The sequence below is a fragment of the Colobus angolensis genome, unplaced genomic scaffold (assembly GCF_000951035.1).
Source record: "Colobus angolensis palliatus isolate OR3802 unplaced genomic scaffold, Cang.pa_1.0 Scaffold251, whole genome shotgun sequence".
In the NCBI taxonomy this organism is placed as follows: domain Eukaryota; kingdom Metazoa; phylum Chordata; class Mammalia; order Primates; family Cercopithecidae; genus Colobus; species Colobus angolensis.
The window spans coordinates 2,245,050-2,252,126 of record NW_012115722.1 but is presented as its reverse complement, the minus strand read 5'-3'; the positions used below and the strand labels follow the sequence as shown (position 1 = coordinate 2,252,126).

At 41.9% G+C, this 7,077-nt stretch overlaps 1 long non-coding RNA gene across 1 annotated transcript in view; it reads right to left on the bottom strand.

The window, feature by feature from the left end:
* LOC105514942 overlaps positions 1-6,073 on the bottom strand; it is a 20,401-nt gene extending 14,328 nt beyond the window's left edge. The window contains exon 1 of the long non-coding RNA XR_001002242.1: positions 6,025-6,073. This is a non-coding gene — a long non-coding RNA (uncharacterized LOC105514942). The remainder of the gene's footprint in view (positions 1-6,024) is intronic.
* Positions 6,074-7,077: the final 1,004 nt, after the last annotated feature.

Here is a 7,077-nt window from a genome sequence, read left to right as displayed (position 1 = left end):
GGTGCTCCTGTATTGGGTGCATATATATTTAGGATAGTTAGCTCTTCCTGATGAATTGATCCCTTTACCATTATGTAATGGCCTTCTTTGTCTCTTTTGATCTTTGATGGTTTAAAGTCTGTTTTATCAGAGACCAATATTGCAACCCCTGCTTTTTTGTTGTTTTCCATTTGGTCGGTAGATCTTCCTCCATCCCTTTATTTTGAGCCTATGTGTGTCTCTGCATGTGAGATGGGTCTCCTGAATACAGCAAACTGATGGGTCTTGACTCTTTATCCAATTTGCCAGTCTGTGTCTTTTAATTGGACCATTTAGTCCATTTACATTTAAGGTTAATATTGTCATGTGTGAACTTGATCCTGTCATTATGATATTAGCCGGTTATTTTGCTCGCTAGTTGATGCAGTTTCTTCCTAACATTGATGGACTTTACATTTTGACATGTTTTTGCAATGGCTGGTACCTGTTGTTCCTTCAGTGCTTCCTTCAGGATCTCTTGTAGGGCAGGCCTGGTGGTGACAAAATCTTTAAGCATTTGCTTGTCTGTAAAGGATTTTATTTCTCCTTCATTTATGAAACTTAGTTTGGCTGGATATGAAATTCTGGGTTCAAAATTCTTTTCTTTAAGAATGTTGAATATTGGCCCCCACTCTCTTCTGGCTTGGAGCATTTCTGCAGAGAGATCTGTTGTTAGTCTGATGGGCTTCCCTTTGTGTGTAACCCGAGCTTTCTCTGGCTGCCCTTAACATTTTTTCATTCATTTCAACTTTGGTGAATCTACCAATTATGTGTCTTGGAGTTGGTCTTCTCGGGCAGTATCTTTGTGGCGTTCTCTGTATTTCCTGAATTTGAATGCTGGCCTGCCTTACTAGGTTGGGGAAGTTCTCCTGCAGAGTGTTTTCCAACTTGGTTCCATTTTCCCCGTCACTTTCAGGCACACCAATCAGACGTAGATTTGGTCTTTTCACATAATCCCATATTTCTTGGAGGCTTTGTTCATTGCTCTTTACTCTTTTTTCTCTACACTTCTCTTCTCTCTTCATTTCATTCATTTGATCTTCAATCACTGATATTCTTTCTTCCAGTTGATCTAGTTGGTTACTGAAGCTTGTACATTTGTCACGTAGTTCTCGTGTTATGGCTTTCATCTCTGTAAGTTCTTTTAAGGTCTTCTCTGCACTAATTATTCTAGTTATCCGTTTATCCATTGTTTTTTCAAGGTTTTTAGTTTCTTTGCGCTGGTTGCGTAGCTTCTCCTTTAGCTCTGAGAAGTTTGATCAACTGAATCCTTCTTCTCTCAACTTGTCAAAGTCATTCTCCATCCAGCTTTGTTCCATTGCTGGTGATGAGCTGCATTCCTTTGGAGGGGGAGATGCGCTCTGATTTTTTGAATTTCCAGCTTTTCTGCACTGCTTTTTCCCCATCTTTGTGGTTTTATCTGCCTTTGGTCTTTGATGATGGTGATGTACTGATGGGGTTTCAGTGTGGGTGTCCTTTCTGTTTATTAGTTTTCCTTCTAATAGTCAGGACCCTCAGCTGTAGGTCTGTTGGAGTTTGCTTGAGGTCCACTCCAGACCCTGTTTGCCTGGGTGTCAGCAGCAGAGGCTGCAGAAGATAGAATATTGCTGAACAGCAAATGTTGCTGTCTGATTCTTGCTCTGGAAGCTTCGTCTCAGGGGTGTACCCCACTGTGTGAGGTGTGAGGTGTCGGTCTGCACCTAGTGAGGGATGTCTCCCAGTTAGGCTACTCAAGGATCAGGGACCCACTTGAGCAGGCAGTCTGTCCGTTCTCAGATCTCAACCTCCGTGCTGGGAGAACCACTGCTCTCTTCAAAGCTGTTATACAGGGGCATTTACCTCTGCTGAGGTTTCTGCTGCTTTTTGTTTCGCTATGCCCTGTGTCCAGAGGAGAAGTCTACAGAGGCAGGCCAGCCTCCTTGAGCTGTGGTGTGCTCTACCCAATTCGAGCTTCCCTGCAGCTTTGTGTATCTACTTAAGCCTCAGCAATGGCGGGCGCTCCTCCTCCGGCCTGGCTGCTGCCTTGCAGTTAGATCTCAGACTGCTGTGCTAGCAATGAGGGAGGCTCTGTGGGTGGGGGACCCTCTGGGCCAGGTGTGGGATATAATCTCCTGGTGTGCCGTTTGCTAAGACCCTTGGTAAAGCACAGTATTATGGTGGGAGTTACCCTATTTTCCTGATGTTGTGTGTCTCAATTTCCTTTGGCTAGGAAAAGGAATTCCCTTCCCCCTTGTGCTCCCCAGGTGAGGTGATGCCTCGCCCTGCTTCAGCTCTCTCTGGTTGGACTGCACCTGCGGACCAGAGCCAATTGTCTGACATGCCCCAGTGAGATGAACCCGGTACCTCAGTTGAAAATGCAGAAATCACTCATCTTCTGTGTCACTCGTGCTGGGAGCTGGAGGGTGGAGCTGTTCTTATTCGGCCATCTTGGGAGCGCCCCCCCTCCCCCCACCCAAGGAAGTCCTTTTTAATTAGTCACATGCTAAAGTTAGTTTGGCTAAGTAAATGTTTTCCTAGGGTTGGAAGATTTCTATAATTTCAGTTTCCCTTTTGTTTGCAGATCAAGTAGTTTAAATGACCCAGTAAATAATTTGGAGTCACCACAGTTAATTCATCAACCTTGAAAATCCTTGAACCAAGAGGCCCCTTGATACTGTAAGGGAAGGCTACCATAATTAATAGCATAAGTCTAACCAGGGTACCATACCTTTCCCTATATTGCTGGATATTCTGTAAGCTCAGCTTTCCCAAATCAGGAAACAGAGATAAGGGTAAGCTCACTTTCCGGCTATTTTGTTATGCCTTTTTTATTTCTTTCATCTTTTGGAAATGACCTTATGAATTTCTTCTTATTATGAAACACATCTTTATTGAAAACTGGAGTCCAAACATTACAAAAAAATATGTAGCATAGAAAGTGAAATGAAATACTACATAACCAATGTAAATGATTAGGTGACTCTTCTTTCAGATTACATTCCTAAGCATTTTCTAAAAAATTATCAATATTTTTATTTTAATGAATATAGGATCATGCCCTACATATTCTTTTGTAATTTGCTTTCCCCATGTAATAATATGGCCTGCAGGCTGTAATGATAGACTTGTTTGTTGCAGAACAATCCATTAGCCAAGGGCAACTCGAAAAGTCTGACAAAATATTCAGTTGATTTGGTTTGAAGGCATTAGAGAGCTACCATGTCAGCAAGGACTTGAGGGGCTAATATTTTAGAGAAAAGGGAAGTACAAAGAGGTGTGCTCAACATTCAGTCTGCTTTGCTCTCAAGGTCTTTAGCTGATTCACAAGTAGTGACTGAGAGCAGAGAAGCTGAGCTAGGCTTCTTGCAGTCTTATCATACTGAGGGAAAAAATTAGAATTCAGAGCCCTATAAGGAAAAGAGTCCGTGATAAGCATCCCAAGGTTTAGTTGACATCCACCAAGGGCTGTACCCTAGAACGCAGGGGTGAACCAGAAATAGACCAACCCTCACAAAGAACAAAGTCTAGCTTTGATTAAACATTATCCCTGATTGGATTAGGTGATCTGCCTCTATGCTAACCATTTACTAAAAATAAAAATGAATCTTCTTTGAAAGAAAATAAAATTACCAAGAGGCTCAAATTATCTTAATCTTATGTACACATCTGGCATCTAATTTCAAACTACCAGTCATTTAAGGAGACAAGACCACATGATTGAAGAAATAGATGAGAGGGGCGGACCCTAAGAGTGTCTGGATATTGGAGTTACTAGACATAGACTTTAAAATAACCGTGATTACGTGGTCATTCTCTACTCATATTACTCAAGAGATACTTAGTACATAAACTTGGCACATGAGCTGTGTATATAATACTCCCTCGACAAATATTTAATGATATGAACTGATAATCCAAAATAATGGTACTAATATATTTGCAATTTTAACCCTAAGTAATGTATGGGCAATTGGGGTTTCAGAACACCCTATTAAGTCTTATTGTCTGAGGGCTCTATTAAGTCACCTCAGGTACCTTGAGATGATTTAATGGAGCCCACAGACACTAAGTTACATGGAGAAAGTCACTCTCTTTTCTGTTTTTTTTCTAAGAGAAGATTCTCACTCTGTTGTCCAGACTGTAGTGCAGTAGTGCAATCATAGCTCACTGCAGCTTCAAACTCCTGGGCTCAAGTGATCCTCCTGCCTCAACCTCTTGAGTAGCTGGGACTACAGGCATACACCATCATATCCAACTAAGTTTCTAAGAAAAATTTTGTAAAGACAGGCAAACTCCTGGCCTCAAGTGATCCTCCTACCTTGGCCTCCCAAAGTGCTGGAGTTATAGGTGTGAGATACCTGGCCCCTTTTCTATTTCCTTTTAGTCCTTCTGATTGTGTCATAGAGGAAATCTCAGCTTGGTGCTAACATGTCTTTTATACCATCCTAAGGCTGTTTGATAATTTTTTTTTTTTTAACAGAGAAAGATCTCAAGATTGGTAGTCAATATCTTGGTATCTCTACTCTGGTGTTCTTAAGGAAAATGCTATGGGCTCCTTTGGACATCTGGTGAAGTCTATGAACCCTATATCAAAATAATGCTTGTAAATACCTACAATAAAATACCTAGTATTACAAGATAAAGAATATATTGAAATAGAGTTCCATCCACCATCCTCTTGCCACTATGGTTTGTGATTGTTGCATTTATTTTCATGGTTACTTTCTATTTATGGAAAGTGCAGTCGGTTTCTGTTTATAGCCATGACATACAATTTGCATTTTAAATACACTTATTTAAATAGGGAAGATGAATCAAGGAAATAAGTAAGTAAAAGTAGGAAATATGGCAAAGCTAAAAGTGGTGTGCTGTGATTGAGTGAAGAATGCAGACTCAACCCAAGAGGTGACTTTAGTAATGGGAATTTCAGGCACCCTTTCAGGTCGGGGACTGCACTAAACCAGGCTTGACACAAGCCTCACTTGTCCATCAGTCAATGTCCATTGATTGAGCAGCCCCACCAAGTACCAGACACTCTTCCAGGTGTGGGGGCAGGGCATCGAACAAAGCGATTTATTCTCAAGGTGTTTACATTGTAGGGAAAGGATACAGACAACAGGCAGGCCAAAACATTTGATTAAAAGGTAACTTCAGATACTGATTTTTGTCCTGAAGGGCAAAAAGGTGACTAGAAGGTGACTAGAGAGGTGACTTGGGGTAGGTGTGGGAGAGTAGTAATGGGGTTCATGGCTTGGCCTGGGGCTGCGTTAGAAAAAGACCAGGCTCGCACTGCAGCAGTGCCCGGAAAAATGCAGAGACAAGCCAGGATTTCTGGATCATTACCATGAGGAAAGGAATAAATGTGTGTTCTCTTTCAGTTGCTCCTCTTGACACCTGGGTAAATGGCTGTTTACACAGGCAGATCACCCAGCCGCTCCCTCAAAGGTAAACAGCTGCTTCCTGCCTCCCCTGCTAGCACAGATTGGGGCCCTGAAACAGTGTGTACCCAGGCGAAAGAGGAGGTATTCTCCATTTAGGTTTTCATTCATTCATTCAGGCAAGATTTCTTGAGTGCCTCCTAAAATTCAGGCACCAAGGTAGGTACTGGGAACACAGTAAGGAGCAAGAAAGAGGTCCCTCCTCCCCGACCTCTCTCTCCTCTCCACTTAGAATCCAAGCTAGAAGTGCCTCAGAGTCTCAGGCCACTCCTCTCATGGTACAGATGGAAATATCGGAATCAGAAGAGGCAAAGTGACTTGCCCAAGATCCAGAGCTAGCCCACTTCAAGCAAGTCAGGTCTCAAAACAGTGTCAGCTGCTTTCACTGCCTACTACCTCTCTTGCTCAATCTTGGTCGGTATTTGAATTGACACTTTTTAGTGTATTCTCCATTACTAAACTATTATGGCTTAGGTAAGGAGAAACCAGAGGTCCACCCTACAAGCACACTGAAATGTAATCCAATTCTAAGTCCCTATATTACAACATGGACTATTGTGACTGACCACATTTGCCTTATATTTTTTACCTTCTTCCTCAGGGATATACCCAATTTCAGTTTCCCGTGTTGAAAAATAACTATAAAGCCTCCAGTTGGGACAAACATACATTACATTTAAGCATACCTTCCATTTTTTATAATGCATTATATTTTTAATTGTTTCAATCACTGTGAAATTAACAAATGTTCATGAGCACCCACTGTGGGAGCCCACAGTGTGGGAGCTCCGCCCTGGTGGAGGTCCTGGGATTTAATGATAAACCAAAGACAAATATATGCTCAATCTGGTCTCTGCCCTCATATCTAGTCTGGGAGGTAAGCATTTGTCAAATAATCGCACATATATGATTGTGTATGTATGTATAAAACTAAATGCTTTGAGTTGTTTAATTTAAAAAAGATCAAAAAGAGGTTTGCTTTGAGGAATGAAATCAAGGAATAAAAACTAGTCACTTAAAAAAAATTACATATATAAACATAAATTTACCACCATAATAGATACTTGTGTTAGTTCAGGTCCTCCGTGACACACACTAAGATGGGAATAAACAGGTAAGGGATTTATTGGGGAAAATGCCTGTGAGTGAAAATTGGAGGTCAAGCACAATGGCTCATGCGTGTAATCCAAGCACTTTGGGAGACTGAGGTAGGTAGGCTGCTTGAGTCCAGGAGTTCAAGACGAGCTTGGGAAACACAGCAAAACCCCATCTCTACAAAAAAAACATACAAAAATTAACCAACTATGGTGCCGCATGCCTGTAGTCACAGCTACTGGGAGGCTAAAGTGGGAGAATCACTTGAGCCAAGGAGTTTGAGGCTACAGTGAGTCATGATCATGCCACTGCACTCCAGCCTGGCCAACAGACCAAGACCCTGTCTCAAAAAAGAAAAATAAACCAAAAAAAAAAAAAGAAGAAAATGGTGGGGGGAGGCTGGAGAAGGCCAGGAAAGCCATCAGACAGGGAAGCAGTTCTGTGAAGAAGAGAGAGGAGGATGGATGGATGGGTGGTCTTACATTCAGTGTCATCCTAAGGAAATTCTGGCAAAGGCACAATTGCCCATCAGAAGAGTCCCACTTTT